At 41.9% G+C, this 22,827-nt stretch overlaps 1 protein-coding gene across 3 annotated transcripts in view; it reads right to left on the bottom strand.

Moving 5' to 3' along the window:
- LOC137383932 (fibroblast growth factor receptor substrate 2-like) overlaps window positions 1-2,092 on the bottom strand; it is an 85,666-nt gene extending 83,574 nt beyond the window's left edge. For all 3 annotated transcript variants that reach the window (XM_068057342.1, XM_068057337.1, XM_068057343.1), the window contains exon 1: window positions 2,018-2,092. The gene's annotated coding sequence lies outside the window, so the exon portion shown is untranslated. The remainder of the gene's footprint in view (window positions 1-2,017) is intronic.
- Between the last annotated feature and the right edge of the window lie 20,735 nt (window positions 2,093-22,827).

Raw genomic sequence — 22,827 nt, 5'->3', positions numbered from 1 at the left:
ATACTGGTGTGGGTATGCCAGCAGAGCACAAAACTTGTAACTGTACGTCAAAGGTGCAGGCCTGCACTCAGGATTGAAACTCATTAATGAAATTTGCTAATTACAATCAAGGGCAAAATACATTTTCCAATTCTTAGCAAGGGCAAAAAATGTCTCGCAATGCAGTGCTATATTTTGTTTTGCTACAATTTTTGTAATGTGGGGATTCTTGGGCAAAGATGTAATTCCCTATGAAAACCTAGACAGTCAACTTTGAGGGTATATCAGCTGAATCTGATTTGGTCCTCACCCAGTGAACACACCCATGCCATTTCTGACATCACTAGTTAGCACTCAGTAGCAGTAACTGTCAGATTTTGTCATTACCCAGTGGTACTGAGGTCAACTGTAGTGTCCCAATTGGTACCCCAGCTGAGATCAACTAACTCAGCATATGACGGAAATCAATCAAGCCTTTTGACCTTTGCAGCAGTTCAGCATGCTTGCCTAGTGCTGAGATTTGAGGCAGGGCAAGACGAACAGACAGTGCACTCAATCCATTATAACACCAATCATACTACAGATGTGAAAAAGCTTACTGCCTAATAATCTACTGCTCTTGAATGTTGATTGCCTTCAGAGCAAATTTCCCTCACAAAGTACCTATTTCACTGCTAGGTTCTAAAGAATAAAACACAGTAGCAAAGACACCATTATCAGACACATTCCTCTACAAAATATAGGAACTACAGGACAAGTCAGTAGTTAAGTACCTTACTTTTAATGTCCTATTGGCTACCAACTCACATTTATTCTCATGACATTACAGGATAAGAAAAACAACAATTCAATATCATGAGTTTTCAACAGTAAAATATATTGGTAACATGTGAATAGTGATGTGCCTATCCTCCATGACAACCTGTGGTGGTTGCCAAATCCAAGGTCGAGTAACCAAGAAATCACATCGTCAGCATTTCTCACCTGTCGTACTACACATCATTAGCACACAGTAAACATGTGTAAAACATAGTCTCACACACATAAGCAAACCTGCTAACCACCAAATCCAGTCACACTAAACACTATTTTTTTTTCTCTTTTTTTCCAAGGTGGCCTTTATACCCCAGGCCCCTTTTATATATTTTATGTCGAGGGGGCCTTTATTCCTCAGGCCCCCTTTATATACACACTTATATTTTTAAAATTTGTCCTGACCAATATCTGTCTGTCAATCAACATCACAAGACTATCCAGTCAATGACACATTGCTGCCTGTGGGAGCTTGCTGTGTGCAAACCGGCTGCTGCCTTTTCTACATTACAACAATGACTGCACTTGAAAAGAAGTACTTCATTGGCTGAGCATCCCAGGTTGTGAAAGGCAATATATAGATGCAAGCCACTCTTCTTTATGGAAAAATTCATTCTGTCAACACCAGTTACTTATTCACACTCTGATCAGAAACAAAGTGCAAACCACCAGTCAATGAAAAGACATTAAAACACTAAATGGATGATAATCACAGTGAAAACACTAGTCATTGAAACACTATATATTGTACTGTCAGAAAAAAGACTAGTAGAAAAAATGTAAAACACTATATATATTTTTACATACACATATAAAATATATTATATACACACACACGTAGTCACAGTGAAAACTGTGGAAACACCATATGGTTGTTTTAAGTTACAAATACAGATGCAGTCAGACCTATCAAGCTTGCTACTTAATATTAATTTTAGCTTTAAAATGTAACCAAATGTTAAACATTTACTGGAATGGGTCTGTTCCTGGAGATGGAAGGGAAGCTCAGGCTGGCACAGAGATGTGAACTCCCCCCATTAGAGAGTAGCGCGTACTCAGGGCTTGTTATTCTGTGTGGTTGCAGGGCTCACTCGCTGAGAGCCCAGCCCAGCCATTGTTCCCTGTGTGTCAGGCAGGATTTTTCCGCCTCCGACACAAATCCCGCGGCCGGGCAAGCGCCGCTCTCGCTATTTACACAAAATAATCGGCCGCTGCCTCTACTTACGCCGAAGCCACCGGGGCCTCTCTCCTCTCTCCCGCCACTCTAATACTCGCCGGGTTGACTCTCATAGTTTCCCCCCCCCCGCCCCAACCCACCCCCCAGTCTGACAGCCGGCGGCCGCCTCAGGCTGCAGCCTCCGCCCGCTCCCACACAGGCCTCAACTGACATCTCCCGGAGGTCAAAGGGCACCCCCGCACCAAAGAGCCACAATGTGCTGCAAGATGGGGGCAACCCTTTACTCAGCCTGCAGCAGTCTAACTCTGCCACTAGGGAGTGCAGGTCTTCCAACTTTTCATGAAGTGTTTTTTTTATTTCTCCTTTGCATGCAGCAAAAAAAACACTTAGGGTCTCCCTCTCTCGACTCCCATGTGAAAAATTGGCATTCAAACTGCGTGGGATACTGATACTGATGGGTTGCCCTTCCTCTGAGGAGCAAGACTCTTCAGAGGAGGGAGGACAGTCCCTTTTGAAAGTCCTACTCTTTTGAAGTGATCAATATAAGAAAGCGTTGTGAGAATTAAGATAAGAAACTAAGATTGCAAATTTGCTTTTAAAATATGGAGCTATTTTGCAGGGTGAACATAACAAGTTACATTTTGGAATGTAAAAAGAGTGAATCTTCCTCTTAATGGGTAAATTTTAACGATCTTGTTTGTGGTTCAATGCTTTTCCAAATTGACCTGTTTTGGCAATGGAATTCAACTCCAAATATGTTACCAACATTGAAAGATCTGGTAGGACTTGCTCATTTTGCTTTAAACATATAATCTATTAACATAGGAGCAGGAGTAGGCCATTCAGCCCATCGAGCCTGCCCCACCATTCAGTATGATCATGGCTGATCATCCACTTCAATTCCTTTTTCCCGCACTATCCTCATTTCCCCTTATGTCATTTGTATTTAGAAATCTGTCAATCTCTGCTTTAAACATACTCAATGACTGAGCTTCCACAGCCCTCTGGGATAGAGAATTCCAAAGATTCACAAACCTCTGAGTAAAGAAATTTCTCCTCATCTTGGTCCTAAGTGACTTCCCCCTTATTTTGAAATTGTGTCCCCTGGTTATAGACTCCCCAACTAGGGGAAACATCTTAGCTGCATCCACCCTGTCTATCCCTTTAAGTATTCTGTTCTGAAAGAGAAACACCAGTCAATGGCCTAGAAATTCAATAGTGTCCATTTTTGGATGCCTGATCCGCAGAGTGCTAACATGGGGAGGTCCAAGATGCCCATGATACTGGGCCTCAGTCCTCATTATCATGTAGATGGCAGGCACAGGGGGAGCCCACACATGTTTTTGTGCCAATTTTCAGGTCAATGATTGAATAAGACGGCAGGGGTTTGGAGGAGGAAGGGCTGGGCCTTGGAGTGGGTTGGGGAAGACGATTCCAGGGGTCGGAAGTATTGATGGGAGGCCTGCAGTACTGTAGAGGGGTCTAGGTGGCCGGGGCCAGGGAATGCTCGGGGGAGGCGCCTGGAGGTCAAAATCGTGAGCAATGTTTCCAGTAAGCTGCATGGGAGCTGCGTGGCACTTTATTAACCACATTACCCTCATCAACCCTCTCTATTACCTCATCAAAAAACTCAATCAAGTTAGTTAAACAGGATTTGACTTAACAAATCAATGCGGGCTTTTCTTAATTAATCCATATTTGTCCAAGTGACTGTTAATTTTGTCCAAGATTATCATTTCTAAAAGTTGTCCCACCGCCGAGGTTAAACTGACCGGCCTGTAGATGCTGAGCGTATCCTTACACTCTTTTTGAACAAGGGTGTAACATTTGCACTTCCTCAGACCTCTGGCACTACCCATGTATCAAAGGAAGCTTAGAAGATTATGACCAGTGCCTCCATAATTTCCACCCTTACTTCCCTCAATATCCATGGATGTATCTCATCCGGTCCTGGTGACTTGTCAACTTTAAGTACAGAAAGCCTCTTTTTTTTATTCATTCATGGGATGTGGGTGTCGCTGGCTAGGACAATATTTATGGCCCATCCCTAATTACCCTTGAGAAGGTGGTGGTGAGCTGCCTTCTTGAACCGCTGCAGTCCATGTGAGGTAGGTACACCCACAGTGCTGTTAGGAAGGGAATTCCAGGATTTTGACCCAGTGACAGTGAAGGAACGATGATATAGTTCCAAGTCAGGATGGTGTGTGGCTTGGAGGGGAACTTGCAGGTGGTGGTGTTCCCATGTATTTGCTGCCCTTGTCCTTCTAGTTGGGAGAGTCGCAGGTTTGGAAGGTGCTGTCTAAGGACCCTTGGTACATTGCTGCAGTGCATCTTGTAGATGGTGCACACTGTTGCCACTGTGCGTCGGTGCTGGAGGGAGTGAATGTTTGTGAATGGGTTGCCAATCAAGCGGGCTGCTTTGTCTTGGATGGTGTCAAGCTTCTTGAGTGTTGTTGGAGCTGCATCCATCTAGGCAAGTGGAGAGTATTCCATCACACTCCTGACTTGTGCCTTGTAGATGGTGGACAGGCTTTGGGGAGTCAGGAGGTAAGTTACTCGCCTCAGGATTCCTAGCCTCTGACCTGCTCTTGTAGGCATGGTATTTATGTGGTTACTCCAGTTCAATTTCTGGTCAATGGTAGCCCCCAGGATGTTGATAGTGGGGGACTCAGCAATGGTAATGCCATTGAATGTCAAGGGGAGATGTTTAGATTCTCTCTTGTTGGAAATGGTCATTACCTGGCACTTGTGTGGCGCGAATGTTACTTGCCACTTATCAGCCCAAGCCTGGATATTGTCCAGATCTTGCTGCATTTCTACACGGACTGCTTCAGTATATGAGGAGTCGCAAATGGTGCTGAACATTGTGCAATCATCAGCGAAAATCCCCACTTCTGACCTTATGATTGAAGTAAGGTCATTGATGAAGCAACTGAAGATGGTTGGGCCTAGGACACAACCCTGAGGAACTCCTGCAGTGGTGTCCTGGAGCTGAGATAATTGACCTCCAACAACCACAACCATCTTCCTTTGTGCTAGGTATGACTCCAACCAGCAGAGAGTTTTCCCCCTGATTCCCATTGACTCCAGTTTTGCTAGGGCTCCTTGTTGCCATACTTGGTCAAATGCTGCTTTGATGTCAATATCTCCTCTTTATCGATTTAGCCCATCCAGTGTCTCAATTACCTCCTCTTTCACTATGGCTTTGGCAGCATCTTCTTCCTTGGTAAAAACAGATGCAAAGTACTCATTTAGTACCTCAGCCATGCCCTTGGCCTCCAGGCATAAATCCCCATTTTTGGTCCCTAATCGACCCCACCTTTTACTATTTATATGCTTAGAGAAGACATTTGGATTCCCTTTTATGTTAGCTGCCAGTCTCTTCTCATACTCTCTCATTGCTTCTCTTATTTATTTTCACACTTTCCCTCCAGCGGGCAGGAAAGTGGAGTTGAGGCAGAAGATCAGCCATGATCAGATTGAATGTCGGAGCATGTTCAAGGGACCTTATGGTCCACTCCTGCTCCTACTTCTTGTGTTCTTATGTTCTTTGAACTTTCTATATTCAGCCTAGTTCTCACTTGTGTTATCAACCTGACATCTGTCATATGCACCCTTTTTCTACTTCATCTTACTCTCTATTTCTTTCATCATCCAGGGAACTCTGGCTTTGTTTGTCCTACCTTTTCACCTCGTGGGAATGTACATCAACTGTACCCGAATCATGTCCTCTTTAAAGGGAGCCCATTTTTCCGTTACAGTTTTGCCTGCCAATCTATGCTTCCATTTACCTGCGACAGATCTGTTCCCATTCCAGTGAAACTGGCCCTCTCCCAATTAATTATTTTTACTCTGGATTGCTCTTTTTCCTTTTCCAGAGATACCTAAACCTCATGATCACTGTCCGCTGAATGTTCCCCTACTGACACTTGATCAACTTGACCCACCTCATTCCAATGGAGCAGATCCAGCAATGCCTCCATCCTCACTGGGCTAGAAACATACTGATCTGGAAAGTTCTCCTGAACACACTCTCACTGCCCTTTACCCTATTACTATCCCAGTTTATGTTAGGATACTTAAAGTCCCCCATTATAACTACTCTATAACTTTTATACCTCTTTGTAATTTCCTTGCAAATTTATTCCTTTATAGCTTTCCCACTAGTTGGTGGCCTATAGAATGCATCCAGTTGTGTAATGGTACTTCTGTTTTTTCTTAGCTCTGAGCAAACAAACTTTGTCCTTAATCCCTTTAGGACATCTCTTTCCAGCACTGAAACACTCTCCTTAATTATCTTATATCAGGAAATCACAAGCAGACTCCCCATAGTTTTTCTACATTATTTTTTCTTTCCTTGAAAACCCCAAGAAAGGGCCAAGGACCTTCATGCAGAATACCTCCAAGGTTGAAAAGAGGACGAGAGAAGATAAAGTAAATCAAGGAGTAGCAGTTAGCTGATGCCAAGTCTGTTTTTTAAGATTGTAATAGGATGGAAGACAGAGGAAGGCAAGTGGTTCCACAGTTTTGCGATCCCAGGGACGAAGAAGAGGAGAAGGAGAGGATGCAATGAGTCTTTATTTCAACACATGGAGGAAGAAGAGTTGTAAAACAGCTTAGGAACACCAAGAGAGGAAAGTTCAGGGAGCAATCTTGCTTCAATGCTGTAAACCTAGAGGTATTCACAAACCAGATACTCTTAGTTTAACAAACATGCACAATAACATCAATGACTTGCATTTATAAAGCACCTTCAATTTAGTTAAATGTCCTAAAGTGCTTCACAGAAGTGCAATCAGACAAAAATTAACCGTGGCCAAAAAAGCAGCATTATGACAAAAGTTTGGTCAAAGAGGTAGGTTTTGAGTATTAGATGTTTGAGTATTTGAGTTTTAAAGAATTAGAGAGAGAGAGAGGGAGGTGGAGGGGTTTGAGAAGGGAATTCCAGAGCTTAGGACTTAGATGCTGAAGGCACGGCCGCCGATGGTGGGGAAAAAGAAGTGAGGAGTGTGCAAGAGGCCAGAATTGGAGGAACGCAAATTTTAAAAAAAAATTATTTCATGGGATGTGGGCGTCACTGGAAAGGCCAGCATTTGTTGCCTATCCTAATTGCCCTTGATAACTCAGTGGCTTGCTGGGCCATTTCAGAGGGCTGTTAAGAGTCAACCATATTTCTCGAAAGTTTTTTGCCTGGAGGAGGTTACAGATGGGAAGAGGCGAGGCCATGGAGGGATTTGAACATGAGGATGAAAATTTTAACATTGAGGCATTGGTAGACCAGGAGCCAATGTCGATCAGCAAGCACATGGAGGACAGGGGTGATGGGTGGACATGATTGAGTGCGAGTTAAGATAGGAGCAGCAAAGTTTTGGATTGGTTCATGTTTATGGAGGGTGGAAGATGGGATGTCAGCCAGGAGAGAATTAAGTAATCAAGTCTCGAGGCAACGAAAGCATGAATGTGGATTTTTGAGCAGCAGACTCATAAATACATTTATTGTTTTTGGACAGGGTGTACCATGAAAGTCAAAGGTACCAAAGTAATAACTATTCGCCATCTAAAAATTGTTTTTGATGAATTAGTAGTTTGCACTTAGTTCAAAAACATAATTTTTCCTTTCTTCTTTCAAAGCGATGAAGAGACTAAACACACAGGGTCGGCACAGGAATGTCCGACATCATAATTTTGATAATGGTAATATCATTTGGAATTATTTCAAACATGCAATCTGGATCAAAACAGCCAGTTCTCAAAAAGTTATCAAAATATGTGAGATTGTTTTGAAAGTCAGAAAGGTCCTTCAGTTCTCAAAGGATAAACAGGGCATTGTTGCTTCACTGAGCTTTCAGGCTCCATCAGCTCCTTGAATAACCAGAAATAGCCTGCTCTAAACACCCTCCTCAGACACGTTGACTCCTCAGAAAGATTTGTCCTTCAAGAGATTCCGTACTCACAGCAGCATCATAAGCATTTGCTGGTTACAGGATTTTTTTGCCTAAGTTTTCATTTAAATGCTGATTAAAACATATGAGAGAAATGGGCCCTATTAAATCATTTGGAGCACATTCTCACCATGCTTTATTTATTAGGCCCGTCTTTCTGTTCAAAGCACCTGGGGAATGTTCTAAAGGAAATGAGGAGCCCTTGATGACATGCCTCTGTCCCCCTTACATGTTGAACCAGGAGTTCTTGCTCACCTCCAAGGGGGAATGGACTACTTTGCTGCATAAAGTGCAAGCATAAGATATGTGGGGTAACCAGATACAAAGTCCTTCTTTCTAAAATCCTTCCCCAATGCTTGAAGTGTGCTCATTTTTAGGGGCACCTAGAAGTGGGCTTTAGATGTGCAACCAGTCCCTCTCTGGTTGGATTTCTATACAAGGTTACCTCAGAATCATCACAACCTGTATTCTTCTACATCCCTGTTTCTTTCAAACTGCTGTGATTTCCCACCTCCCCAAAGGACCATACCATCCACTCCACCACATCACCAATCTCCCTTTCCTCTCTCAGATAATGCAATATGTTGCCGCCTCAAATTTCTCCAATTGACCTTCCACTCTCCTCACATAACCAAGACAGTCCTGGACAAAGTCACAAATGATGTTCTGCATGACTGTGACTGGTGCTTTATCTCTCCCTGTTCTCTTCAACAACAACCCTCTGAGATATCTGCATTCCCCCAATTCTGGCTTTCTTGTGCATTTCCTATTTTAATTGTTCCACGATTGACGGCCATGCTTTCAGTTGCCTAGACTCTAAACTCTGAAATTCCCTCCCTAAACCTCTCAGTCTCTCTACCAGCTCCCTTTAAAACCTACCTCTTTGGCCAAGCTTTTGGTCATCTGTCCGAAAATCGCTTTATATGGCTCGGTGTTAAGTTTATTTTGATAACGGTCCTGTGAAAGACTTGGGACATTTTACTATATTAAGGGTGCTATATAAATGCAAGTTGTTGTTGTTGTTGGAAGACTTTAAACAATTCTTTATGTCATCACCCTTCATTGCCTCTCTTCTACTAACCCACTCCTTGGGATTGTGCTTACATGGTTTTGTTCTTACTTATCCAAAGTAGCTCAACTCCAATGCTGGCTTCTCTTCCCACCTTCGCATGTCACCTCTAAAATCCCCCAATGATCTTTATCCCTCTTCCTCTTCTAAATATTGCCCCTCAGTGCCATCATCCATAGGCACAGGGTTAGTTTCCACATGTATGCTATTGTCATCCATCTTTTAACTCTCCATCACTTCTCTTGACCATACAGCCACTTTGGTACGGTCAGCATGCATTGCTGACAACAAGTCTTGGATGAGTCACAACTTCCTCCAAATGAGTATCAGGAAGACCAAAGCCACTGTTTTTAGCACCGACCATAAACCCTACCCGTTGCCACCGACTCCATGCCCTTCCCTGACCACTCTCTTCAGGCAAATAATTAGATGTCCTTTACAATCCTGAGCTGGCCCCACATCCTACCCATCACCTGTACAACACTACTGAACTTTGCTGCTCAAACCTTAATCCATGCTTTCATCATCTCAACACTTGATTCTTCCAATGCTCTCCATCGTCCACCTTTCATAAACTTCAAAATAATGTTCACATTTCATAAATATTACAACCAAGGCTGGAGGAGTTCACTGTCTTTCTCTAGTTCCACTTCTCCACGGGTCACAACATATATTTAAATGTTTTACACAGTTACCAATACAGCCTTACTTTATCTGTTTTAGTTTCAGAATAAAATCCACCAACCAGGTTTCTTTAATAAATAACAAAATTATTAATTTATTATAAAACAAGACTTAATAAAGATACAAAGCTTATTTACACACAGGTTGAAATATGGAATTTCCCTTCTAAATTAACCCAACACACACACACACACACACACACCAGTTAAGGAAAAAATAAAAAAGTTTCCTCTGCAGAGGTCCCTTTACAAAAAAGACAAAAAAAAACTTTAGTCAAATACTTGTTAATTCTTGAAGGAAAAGGCGAAGATATGGTATGTTCCCAGTTGGTCCTTTATTCTGGTGTCCAAATACACGTAGACGGCTGTCACTGGGATCTTTTTGGAGCAGTTCTTTTCAGGCGACGTCGAGAATTCATCTGTCAGGCTTTCCTGGAGAATCACTGCATCAGGGGTTTCAGCTATCACACTGGATTATCAGGGTTTCTCAAAGAGGTGGAAAAGGATGAGCTGGTGACTTCTCTCTTAGCAGGCTTACCCCCAAATGACTCAAAACAATATTCAAAACGAAACCAACTCTTGACCACCATAAATCTTGACATGTCACTTCTCTGTAAATAACTCCCATAGTCATCAAGGCTCCTGCTGTTTATTTAGCTTTAGACATGTGACTTCCAGGAAGGGTTTGTTTTTAAGCAAAGTCTCAAGTCCTTCCAGTAACCTTTTTTTTAAAAAACAAAGTCTAGCATTTGTGGAATTTCTTTAGTCTTTCAAATGAATCAATTTCTACAATGTTTAAACAAGAGTCCTCAAAAAATAAAAAAGGAAGCACTTTCATAACATAAAGATGAATCAAAGACGAATAATAATTACATGTTTTCTCCAAATCAGTTATTTCTTTACCAGAATCATCAAAACCTATTCAACCTTTATCACTATAAAAAGGGTTAATTAGATACACAGACAAATCCACTCTATAATCTGTTAATTTATACAGTCTGTGACCAGAAGATGGCAGTCCTGGTAAATCAATGCAAATTGTGTGGTGTGCCGACCAGCGAAATAAAATTACCAATAAAATGAAATATAGTTTCAAAAAAACACAGGTAAAACCCAACAAAGTAAATATCTTAAGAAAGCAGCAGAGTAACACAGGAATTATTGAGAATCTAGAGACTGAATCAGCAGCTTCTATAAATGTAGTATTTCAAATGTAACAATGGATATTGAAGCATGAGTTACAGGTGATACATTTTTAATGAGTTATTCCATATATAAGGGCAGTTACAAGTATAAAATTTGCCACAAACTCCATCCACAGCTGCAATAAGCATATAATTAGCAAACCTCAAGCAAGAGAAGAGTTGACATGTTTTGTGTTTTCCTGCAGCGTAGTAGATAGGGTTAATAAATTCCTATCAAAAGCAGCTAATGCAATGCAATTTAATTCCACTGTAAAGGAAGATGTTTGTTAGCAACAAAATCGATAGTTACTAAGATTAGTATGATCAGAAGTGATCAAATAATCTTCGGAACTCCTGGTCTTCCTGTCCAGGAATTCTGTGGAATGCAAGTGGTCAGCACTGTAAGCCACTCTGTAATACCCAATTCTAAAGCAATTTTCTCTCTCCACAGACACTGCCTGACCTGCTGAGAATTTCCAGCATTTTCTGTTTTTATTTCAGATTTCCAGCAGGATTTTCTTTTTGTCTGTTTGTAACTTTGCTGAGTTTGTATCTTTCTTTGTTCGCCCCATGCTATTTCAGGTGCTTAATTGCCTCCCTTTTGCAGTTACAACTGATTATGGGGATGGCTGTTTTTATTGGCTAACCTAACAGGCGAGGGAAATAAATCGTCCAATGATCCCCAGCTAAAAACAGCAAAATCAAATGTAATCCAGCAGCCTTTGTTACTTCCAACAACTTTTAATAACCTATACTTAGCACTAAATAGCACACAGTCAGCAATTTCTCATCTTAAATTTTAAATAGTGCGGCCCGAATAGCTATAGAGTGTTCTATTTCTACTGTAAGTTTAACATTCAGAAATTAAGCTAACAGTAAATACACTTTAGGGTTTTTTTTAGTGCTTACCAAGGTAATTATTACTAATGCTGGAGAATGGAAAGCTAACCCTAATTCCCACCCCCCCCCCCCTCCTCCCCCCCAACTGCTTACATCAGGGGTGCCAAAAGCCAGCTCTGGAAATGAGTCCCTTTTCTTAAAAGGGTAGATGAAGAATATTCCTGTCCTCCCACAAGCTAACCCAACCATCTACAAGAGGAGTTGGCAAAATCTGGAAGCATGTCACAGTTTGGACCCCTCAGTTATATATTGGAGAACTATAGGAGAACTTAATACAGGAAACAAAATATACAAGTTTATCAAAATGTGAGGAAACTTGCACTGAAAGTGTTTGTTCATGCTATCTGCCTTGCTAACCTAAAGTGACAGGTACACGATTGTTCTTTGTATTCATGAAAATAAGGATAACTGTAGGCTTCATGTACAAGAGAAGTGTGATTGTCCAGTTAATAAATCAACCTTCACTAAAATAGAAAGCCTCAAACAATTCAGAAACAGTTGGAAGCGGCACTATTGTTGATAATAAGTAAGGACATCAATTATTTAAAAATACTGGAGTTGCAAATGATGGCATACGACTGCAGTAAAAGTGGTGGGTGACTACAAATATTTAAAACTTGAATAAAAATGATGGAAATAGAGAGCAGGACATCAGCCTCTTTCAAAAGAAAAGATAAGGCTAACATTTTGGGTATAAACCTTTGTAAAACGTGTGCTCTGATGAAATCATAAAGAAAACCCAAAATATTAACCTGTCTTTTACAGATTTATTTTATTTCAAGATACAGCACTGAAACAGGCCCTTTGGCCCATCGAGTCTGTGCTGACCAAGAACCACCCATTTATACTAACCCTACAGTAATCCCATATTCCCTACCTACACTAGGGGCAATTTACAATGGCCAATTTACCTACCACCTGTAAGTCTTTGGCAGTGGGAGGAAACCGGAGCACCCGGCGAAAACCCACACGGTCACAGGGAGAACTTGCAAACTCCACACAGGCAGTACCCAGAATTGAACCCAGGTCCCTGGAGCTGTGAGGCTGCGGTGCTAACCGCTGCGCCACTGATGCTGTGAACCGACAGAGTTTTTTCAGCATTTTCTGTTTCATGGCATAAGTTCTCAGACAAGCCCAGATGAATAACTGGTAAAAGAATAAAATGTTTAAAAGAATAAAATCTCCATGCACAAGGCCCTTTACTATCTTTTTAATAATAGCTTTCCCTGTTAAATAAATAACTGTTAAATTAATAGAATGTTTAAATGAACCACAAAATTCTAGATTAACAGTTAAGTGTTATACAGCCACCGTGAACAGTGTTAATCCCTTTTTCACAATCAGCTCCTTTTGCATGTGCTTTTGTCTCAGTGTGAAAATTGCCTTACAGCCATTTTTCAATGATCTTTCTGAGTCTTTTTCACCTCATCAGCTGCTAGGGCTGAAGCATTTTCGATAATCACTGGGAGAAGCGCTTTTGTTTAGGTGTGAAAACCTCCTGATGAGATGCTAATGCTCAAGCAATGTGATGCTTATAACTTACCTATGCTTTAATAGCACGCAAATGTCTTGTTATCAAACTGCAGCAGAAACTGTGGGGTTAATTTTAACCTTGCTCTCCACAGATGCTGCCTGACCTGCTGAGTATTTTCAGTTTTTATTTCAGATTTCCAGCATCCGCAGTATTTGGATCAAGTGGGAGGTTGGTTTTACTCCCCGCTCGTTATTGACTTCAACATGGAGTAAAATTGGACAGGGTATAAAAGCAGCCTTACACCCAATTCGATCAAATAAAAACAGAAAATGCTGGAAATAGCAGGTCAGGCAGCATCTGTGGATGGAAAAACAGAGTTAACGTTTCAGGTCCAAGATCTTTCACCAGCATTTTCTGTTTTTATTTCAGATTTGCAGCATCCGCAGTATTTTGCTTTTGTAGTAGTAACCCAATTCCATCAGTTTCCCAGTTAAAATTGCCTCATCTGTCTCTGCGAATAATGGAACTCCACCTGTAAAGAAGAAGCTTCTTTTCTCTTGCTGACGAGGTGTAAGGAATTGCGATGCTGAATGGGCCAAATGTTTCTAACCAATTACATCTCTTCTGCAGAGCTTCTATTGATTTTCTAACTGGAGAAACTCCCTATAAATTCCAAGAGATTATCTTTTTACTTCAATCTTTATGGTTTACTTCACAAATGCCAAGCCATTTTTTCAAGCTGAGACACTTTTCTTTCCATTTTAAGAAATAGAGGATTTGCATTTATATAATCCAGTTCTGATGAAAGGTCACTCACCTGAAACGTTAACTCTGATACTCTCTCCGCAGATGCTGCCAGACCTGCTGAGTATTTCCAGGATTTTTTGTTTTATTTCAGATTCCAGCATCTGCAGTATTTTGCTTGCATTTATATAGTGCCTTTCATGTCCTTGGGTTGACCCAAAGTGCTTTACGATCATGTGTTTAGTCACTGATGTTACGTAGGCAAGCATGACAGCCAGTTTACGCACAGCAAATTCCCACAAATGGCAATGAGTTAAATGGTTCGTTAACCTATTTTTGGTGTTGCTGGTTGAGGGATGAATGTTGTCCAGGACATCAGGAGAACTCCTAGGTCTTCCTCGGATAATGCCATGAGATCACTATACACCCAGCTGAACAGGCAATTCGGACCTCAGTTTAAAGTCTTATCTGAAAGACAGCACCTCCAACAATGCAGCACTCCTTCAGCATTGCACAGGTGCCGGTCTGCATTATGTGATTAATCCTGGAACCCAAGATCCTTCTGACTCAGCGGCATGAGTACTAAAACTGAGCCAAGGCTGACACATTTTATAACAGCGTGTGGCTGTCACAAGGTGTAATTAGTATTAGTATTAGTAATTAATAGTTGCCTTTGTTTACACAATCCTTGACACCAATCATTCATTCCATCAGCAGAGCAGAATTGTCTGAACCAGAACAAAATGATGCTGCCTTCAGCCTGGGGATTTTTATATTCCGACCAAGAGACTCTGGCTATCCGTGGAAAACCAGTTCAAAGCTCTGGAAGTGCTCTGCACTGTATATGCCAATTACCAGAAATTCTTTGTTCTAACTCATTTTAATTTTTACAGGGCATTTTTCCAAAAAAATTGAAATAATTAATTCATAGGAGCCCCTTTCAAAATCACACAATTTTTAATCTCGTATTTATTTCAGTCCAAAGTTAGATCTGCATGTAGCTTTACAGAGACGTATGTAATTAGTGATCAGAAAGTAAACATAGACTGGTTGGGCCAAATGGCCTGTGTGGGTTAACTACCATAATGGCAAATAAAGTTGACTATAGCCATTTATGCTCAGAGGGGGCAGATGGAACGGGTCACGATTAGGGGAAGATCATGTTGGACGTCTAGGCTTGACTGAGATGGTGGGACTGTGTACAGGGAACCCTAGATAATTAATTTCTTCCAATTTGTTTGCAGGATGCTGGCAAAGCTTCATTTATTGGCCATACCTAGTTGCCCTGAGAAGGTAGTGGTGGGCCTTCTCGTTGAGCCACTGGAGTCCTTATGGTGATGGTCCTCCTACGATGATGTTAGGTGGGAATTGTAATGGAAAGACAGCTCAGAGTTGGCAGAGGAGAGGTCATATGGCAGATACAGTCAGCCTGACTTTGGAAGATGACTGACTAGTCACTACTTCCTTCAGGATTTTTTTTCCATGGATTGACTTATCTACTACTTGACCAGTCTTTTAACATTAATAACAGAATTATAGTGCTTGCCAAGCTGCTATGAAAACTACTAGAGATTATCTATAAAGGATTCTGTTAGGCTCATACAAGGAGAAATTATGAACTATACAATGAACGGATGAACTCAAAACAGACACCTTTTGCTGCAAAACAAGATGGAGTACGAGGTCAGATGACCTCTCCTGTACTCCGAATACATGGTAACTGCTGGTCAAGAAAGCGTTAGAAATGTTAATGGCCCATTCAATGTTAATGGCTACCCCTCTTCAACAAGTTGGGCTAACAATGACTTGGCAAACATGGAGACTCCAGACTCAAACTCAGGGTAATGGGTGTGAAAAACACCACTTTATCAAAATGGCACAGTGATATGCAACATCCAAACCCATTGTCTAACAATGGCCATGCCACAAACACCATTTATGAAAACACAATGGGAGAGAAACTTGGTACACCTGACAGGAACCAAGTCATTGATAAGGAATTTTTAGGAAGAAACATGTTTTGGTGCAGAAAGCAAAAGGCCAGAAGGCATAAGGAGACCTATCCCTGCCAGAATACCATCTTTGAACTACCCTAGAGGCAGAGATGAAAGGTGACCTTGAAACTCCTTACCTGAGAAATTGTATCAGGATTTTAGCCATTGAGGTTTGACCAAAGAAGTCTTCAGCAAAGCATCATCCACTGGAAACTTTCCAAAATTTGACGTCAGTGAACCAGGAAAAAGGAGAAACAGGTCTGCACTGTTCTTTATGACGAACTGTTTGTTAAAACCATCAGACCTATGTAGACACTACCTTTTAATCTCTATCTTTTCTTGTGTGTGATCATGGGGGTGTGTGTGACTGAATGAAGTTGCGAATATTTTCGGGTATTGTTTAATTAATATGTATCTTTCTTTAAACCTACAAGAAAACATGTCATTTGTCTGTTTATTGACCATTAAAATGCTCAAGGGTTAAAACACAATTCTAATAAAACACACTGGGCTGAATTTTAACAGGCCTCTGATGCCTGGGAACGTGGCGGAGGGGGGGGGGCCTGGAAAATTCTTCCGGGAGAGGCCCATCTCGACACCCGACGCTGGGAAGGCCCCGTCGCATTTTACTAGCAGCAGCGAGGCCTCGGTACAGCCCGCCGCCCTCCCCCCGGCCTCGCCGCTTGGCAGCGGGGCCTTCATTTTAATATTAAAATTAATTTTAAAACATGTAAATAAACCTGCCTGATCCCGACGGCCGTCCCACGTTGATATTCCAGCCAGAACTCCCGCGCCTTCGGTGGGGAGGGGGTGTGGGAAAAACACTTTTTATTGGCTATGGGGATGGTGGGAAGGGAGAGAAGGGCAAATGTGACGAGGTTGGGGGAGGAAGTTCGGGCTGGGAATAAAGTTAATTTTTGTGATCTAGGCCAATAAAAAAAACATGGTGGCGTGTGGGGAGGAGGGGTTGGGAAAGGGCCTCCAGCTTTCAATAATATTTTTAAAGAAAATGCACAGTAATGAAACTTTAAAAATCAAATGTTTTCCTAAGGGCTTGAAGCCCTATAAAAATGGCGCCGCCACCTGCGCTGTGGCGCCAGACGCTATTACCGAGGACGGAGCGGCCGCCCCTTTTATGTCATCGGGGGCAGCCGTTCCACCCCCTCCATTTAAATGAGCCCCTACTCATAATTTTGCGGCAACTCAGTGGCGCGCAAGAAAAGCGGCGAGCTTATAAAATGCAGCTCACTGTCTTCAGTCAGTTGAGAGGTGTAAAGTGGAAATCATCCCTGTCCGTAACAATGCTAACAAGTTAAACCTTCACAAAAATAGCAGACACAGGAATTTATTCAGAAATACATTATCACATTTCTTACAGATACCACACAGTGCAGTTTCAACCTTTGCAGCATTGGCTGCTGTTGACCCTTGACTGAAAAATAAACTGCATAGCATAATGATGATCCATTTCAGCAGAGTGCCTTACTCTTTTGCTCTCATTAAGCTATTTTCATCTAAAGCTGAATTGTATTGTCAAGACGTGAAGCTTAAACGATTGATGAGATTAGCTGATATCTAAACCGGAACACAGATATTTCACACAAATATTTCCAACAGTAGTTGTTACAGTGTGTGGACAATCTTAATACACGTTCACAATGCTACCATGCAGGCTGAAGGTGTCCAGAACTGTAATTTGATTGTTGTCAATTCTAATGGAGGATAAGATCATAGAAAGTCCATCAAGCAAACATATTTTAATTTCTTGTCCTAATTTATAACTTATATATGTAGGTGTTACTTTTCTCATGACAGTATCTTCACAAGTTGCCAAATTAAGAATGTTTGGCAATAACATTGTATCAAAGTGCTATCCCAGTTCAAGGACCCTTGCTCACCCAAAGTGCTCTTCCTGATATGTATAAGTCATTATCCAATCCATCGTTGCACAGAAAAGGCAAGGTGCAACTCCAGAGCCTTGATTTATATCTCTATCTGTAAAAAAATCCACACTATTGTACCACATTTTGTAAGTATAGAGATCACAGATCAGTTCCAGGGTGGCAGCTACAGGCACATGCATGTCACAAAGCATCTTCTACAAAGTCAATCTGCCAAGAAAATCAGAGGCCACTTTTATACATCTTCTATAATCCGGACAGAGAGGTTTAAAAATACTTTCTCTGCATTTCTCTTCTGCTTGTAAGTAAGCAATGAACTGCTTGAGTTGGCAAATGGCCAGAAACTTCAGTAGTTTAAAGAGACTTTAAGTTATTGTCTTTATCTAAAATAGTTTTAACATTAACAAGAGTGCTTCTGAGATTTCAAACAGACTGAGCTTATGGTCATGAAATGGTTCTTAGAATTCACCATAGAAAAATAATGTGGTAAAATCTCATTCCTGTTTATAAGGACTATGCAAGGCTAGGATTACACGCAAATATAAAAGCAAAATACTGCAGATGCTGGAAATCCGAAATAAAAACAAGAAATGCTGGAAATACTCAGCAGGTTTGGCAGTATCTATGGAGAGAGAAGCAGAGTTAACATTTCATGTCAGTGACCCTTCATCTGATCTGATCTGATGAAGGGTCACTGACCTGAAAAGTTAACTCTGCTTCTCTCTCCACAGATGCTGCCAGACCTGCTGAGTATTTCCAGCATTTCTTGTTTTTATTTAGGATTACACACACCCAGTTTTCAAACACCACCAGAACCTAACCGCAAAAATGAGTTGCAACATGCCATAGTTAAACCCAAATGCAATATAAGCTCATTTTTTCTCGAGAAGGCTTTGCATGAATACACACTTTCTTGTCCACTCCACCAATTGCCATAACCAGAGCAGCCATTCCAGTATTTCCTACCACCCAAATACTTTTTGAAACTTCTATCACCACGCAAATGATACAGAAAATAATAATTATCCTTAAATCTCCTTCAACTAATTGCAACTTTTAACTGTAAAAATAACACCATCTTCACCATGCTAATACTTGTTGAGTTTTCTACTTTACACAAACACACCAATCAAACAAAGAGGATTGGTAACTCAATTAGGTGGGTTCTTTTAATTGAAGAGATGAAACTATATACAACAATATCTAGGAGGCTAGTTAACACATCTGGTTTCTAAAACTACTCTTATTGATGATTGCATGAGCATATACATCACATCCTGTCTGGTGATGCACACCAGTTTTAGACACACCCCTTAAAGGTACACCACCACTGGGTTCAACCACATAGAGACCAACAACAACAAATTGATTTCATACAGTACTTTTAACTTAGTGAAAGGTCCCAAGTTGCTCTGCAGGAGCATTATCCAACAAACTTGCACTTTGAGCCACTTAAGGAGATATTAGGGCAGATACCAAAGGCTTGGTGAAAGCGGTAGGTTTTAAGGAGCATCTCAAAAGAGGAGAGAAAGAGATGTGGAGAGGCTTAAGGAGGGAATTCCAGAGCCTGTGGCCCAGGCAGCCTAAGGCACAGCCATCAATGGTGGGGTGATTTTTTTAAAAATTCATTCATGGGATGTGGGCGTCGCTGGCTAGGCCAGCATTTATTGCCCATCCCTAATTGCCCTTGAGAGGGTGGTGGAGAGCTGCCTTCTTGAACCACTGCAGTCCATTTGGGGTAGGTACACCCACAGTGCTGTTAGGAAGGGAGTTCCAGGATTTTGACCCAGTGACAGTGAAGGAACAGTGATATAGTTCCAAGTCAGGATGGTGTGTGACTTGGAGGGGAACTTGCAGGTGGTGGTGTTCCCATGCATTTGCTGCCCTTGTCCTTCTAGTTGGTAGAGGTCACGGGTTTGGAAGGTGTTGACTAAGGAGCCTTGTTGTGTTGCTGAAGTGCATCTTGTAGATGGTACATACTGCTGCCAGTGCGTCGGTGGTGGAGGGAGTGAATGTTTGTAGATGGGGTGCCAATCAAGTGGGCTGCTTTGTTCTGGATGGTGTTGAGCTTCTTGAGTGTTGTTGGAGCTGCACCCATCCAGGCAAGTGGAGAGTATTCCATTACACTCCTGACTTTTGCCTTGTAGATGGTGGACAGGCTTTGGGGAGTCAGGAGATGAGTTACTCGCTGCAGGATTCCTAGCCTCTGACCTGCTCTTGTAGCCACGGTATTTATATGGCTACTCCAGTTCACTTTCTGGTCAATGGTAGCCAATAGGATGTTGATAGCGGGGGATTCAGTAATGGAGATGCCATTGAATGTCATGGGGAGATGGTTAGATTCTCTCTTGTTGGAGATGGTCATTGCCTGGCACTTGTGTGGTGTGAATGTTACTTGCCACTTATCAGCCCAAGCCTAGATATTGTCCAGGTCTTGCTGCATTTCTACACGGACTGCTTCAGTATCTGAGGAGTCGCGAATGGTGCTGAACATTGTGCAATCATCAGCGAACATCCCCACTTCTGACCTTATGATTGAAGGACGGTCAGGGATGTACAAGAGATCAGAATTGGTGGAGTGCAGAGATCTCTGAGGGCTGGAGGGGGTTACAGAGATAGGAACTGGCCGTCCTCAGAGCATGGAATGAGGAAAAAGGAAGAATGATACTCTTGCTATTGCTGTGCATTCGTCAATGGCTAATTTCTGAGTGGGATTGGGTGAGGACTATTTAAGATGGTGTGCAGAACTTTAAGACCAGGAAAGGGAGAAAACTCTTTGAAAGATAGACTACTACACTAGATGCAGGAAGGAAAGGCCATTCAGACCATCAAACCTGCTCCTTCCTCAAAACACATAGGCCCTAAATTTGTATGGGTGGGGGTGGGGGATTCTGCCCGTCTCCTGCAGCCCCTTATAAGGCAAAATTATGGGCAGAGTGCAAAGCCAGGGCAGGGTCTTCCTGAGCCAAGGCTTCCTGCTCTTCAGTTTTGAACACCAGTTGGATTGGTGACTGGTACATCAAGTACATAGTGGAGTACTGGCCTTGTATCTAGCTCCATGCGGGAGTTGCATAATTTGAATTTTTTAAAAAGAAAACTCTTTTACGTTGAAGAGGCAGGATCCTGATAGAAAAAATAAGCTCATGCTCTGCAAGCTCTAATGTTTCTTCTCCTGACTCTCAATGTTTAAAGGATTTATCTACAGAATAGCAGCAACTGCACTTCAAAAGTAACTCATTGTGAGAAATGCTGTGCTGGAATAAGGTGTTTGCAATGGCCATTCTGAGCAGCCGGAGAGTGAGTGCAGGAAAGGCTGACTCTTGAAATTTAGTTGAGTTGAGTCGAATCAGCTTGTGCATGTGCGTGTCTTTCAGAGGAATGATAACATTGCAGGAAAATGGAAGGGCGTAGGAAGACTGAGTGGGGCAGAAGTGACAGAAGCACCCTGCTTTGGAAAGTAGGATGGGAGAGCATGAGAAGAAGTGCAGGGAGGAAAGACAAGGTAGAGGGGACAGCAGGCTGAGCAAAGTAACCCCAAAAAAATGCAGAAGTGAATGCAGGGAGATGTAACTAGGAAAGTGCAGGAGGGAATATAAGGAAACAGCAACTGGGAGACAAAGCTGACCACAGCAGAGTAAGAATCACTGAGAGAGACACAAAGGAACTGAACACAAGCCAACATGTAACTGGAGACAAAAGCCCAGAGCTAAAAGGTTTTCTGAGGCTGGAAGTTTTGGAGGCAGAAGTTGAGAGACAAATCCATTAATTTTTTTCACACCATCTATCTCCCTGGGCCTGTCTATCCTCTGTATATAGTGTTACCAGTGCTTCCATTTTTTTGTTAAATTTTGAAGATTTGTATTTCAAAACTGAAAAGGAGTCCATGGATTATTTTTTTACAAGAGTCACTGAGAGGTCGGGACTGCAAACAGTTACTGGAAAGCACCTGTTTTCAAATAATTACCCATCAGAGCTTGTTTTGACTTAGGGAAGATATTTACAGAGAAGTGACAGGTTAAGTATATAGGGGTCAGGAGGCATGACTCATGTGACACTGTTATGGTTTCACTTTGGACAGTGAGTTGAGAGATGGACAATGGTTTGAAAAGACAGTTGGAGAAAACTTGCCAGGAAGCAAATCCCAGCTCAGTCTGTTCCAGCTCTTTGAAAACAGCTGCCCGTTTTCCATCTCTTGAATTGCTGTAAAGCAAGTGTAAGAAACTGCCTGAAATCTGTGTTGCTGCATTTTCACTGGAAAGCCTGCCCAAACTGATCTTCAGCATCACCTGACTGTTCTAGGAAGATCCCAGTGACAGCCGTCTGATATCTTTTCATATCTTCTCATTTTTTCTCCAAGAATTAGCAAGTATTTTGGCCAACGTATTTTTTTGTACAAGAGCCCGGCACAGTGGTTAGCACCGCAGCCTTACAGCTCCAGCGACCCGGGTTCAATTCTGGGTACTGCCTGTGTGGAGTTTGCAAGTTCTCCCTGTGTCTGCGTGGGTTTCCTCCGGGTGCTCCGGTTTCCTCCCACAGCCAAAAGACTTGCAGGTTGATAGGTAAATTGGCCATTATAAATTGCCCTCAGTATAGGTAGGTGGTAGGGGAATATAGGGACAGGTGAGGATGTGGTAGGAATATAGGATTAGTGTAGGATTAGTATAAATGGGTGGTTAATGGTCGGCACAGACTCGGTGGGCCAAAGGGCCTGTTTCAGTGCTGTATCTCTAAATCAAATAAATCAAAGCCCTAAAGAGTAAATCGCTTTATTTTTTCGGTTAACCAGTTGTGGTGTGTGTGTGTGAGGTGCTAAGGTAAAAAGGGAACTGATATATCTCAATTTGTGTGTTTATGCTTTCAACATTACTGGTTAAGATTGGTTTTATAATAAACTGATATTTTGTTGTTTATTAAAGAAACCTGGTTGGTGTGTTTTATTATGGGATAAAAATAGAATCTATGATTGA

Source organism: Heterodontus francisci, chromosome 25 (genome assembly GCF_036365525.1).
Source record: "Heterodontus francisci isolate sHetFra1 chromosome 25, sHetFra1.hap1, whole genome shotgun sequence".
Taxonomy (NCBI): domain Eukaryota; kingdom Metazoa; phylum Chordata; class Chondrichthyes; order Heterodontiformes; family Heterodontidae; genus Heterodontus; species Heterodontus francisci.
The sequence above is the reverse complement of the archived record's forward strand: the minus strand, read 5'-3'. Positions and strand labels throughout refer to the sequence as shown.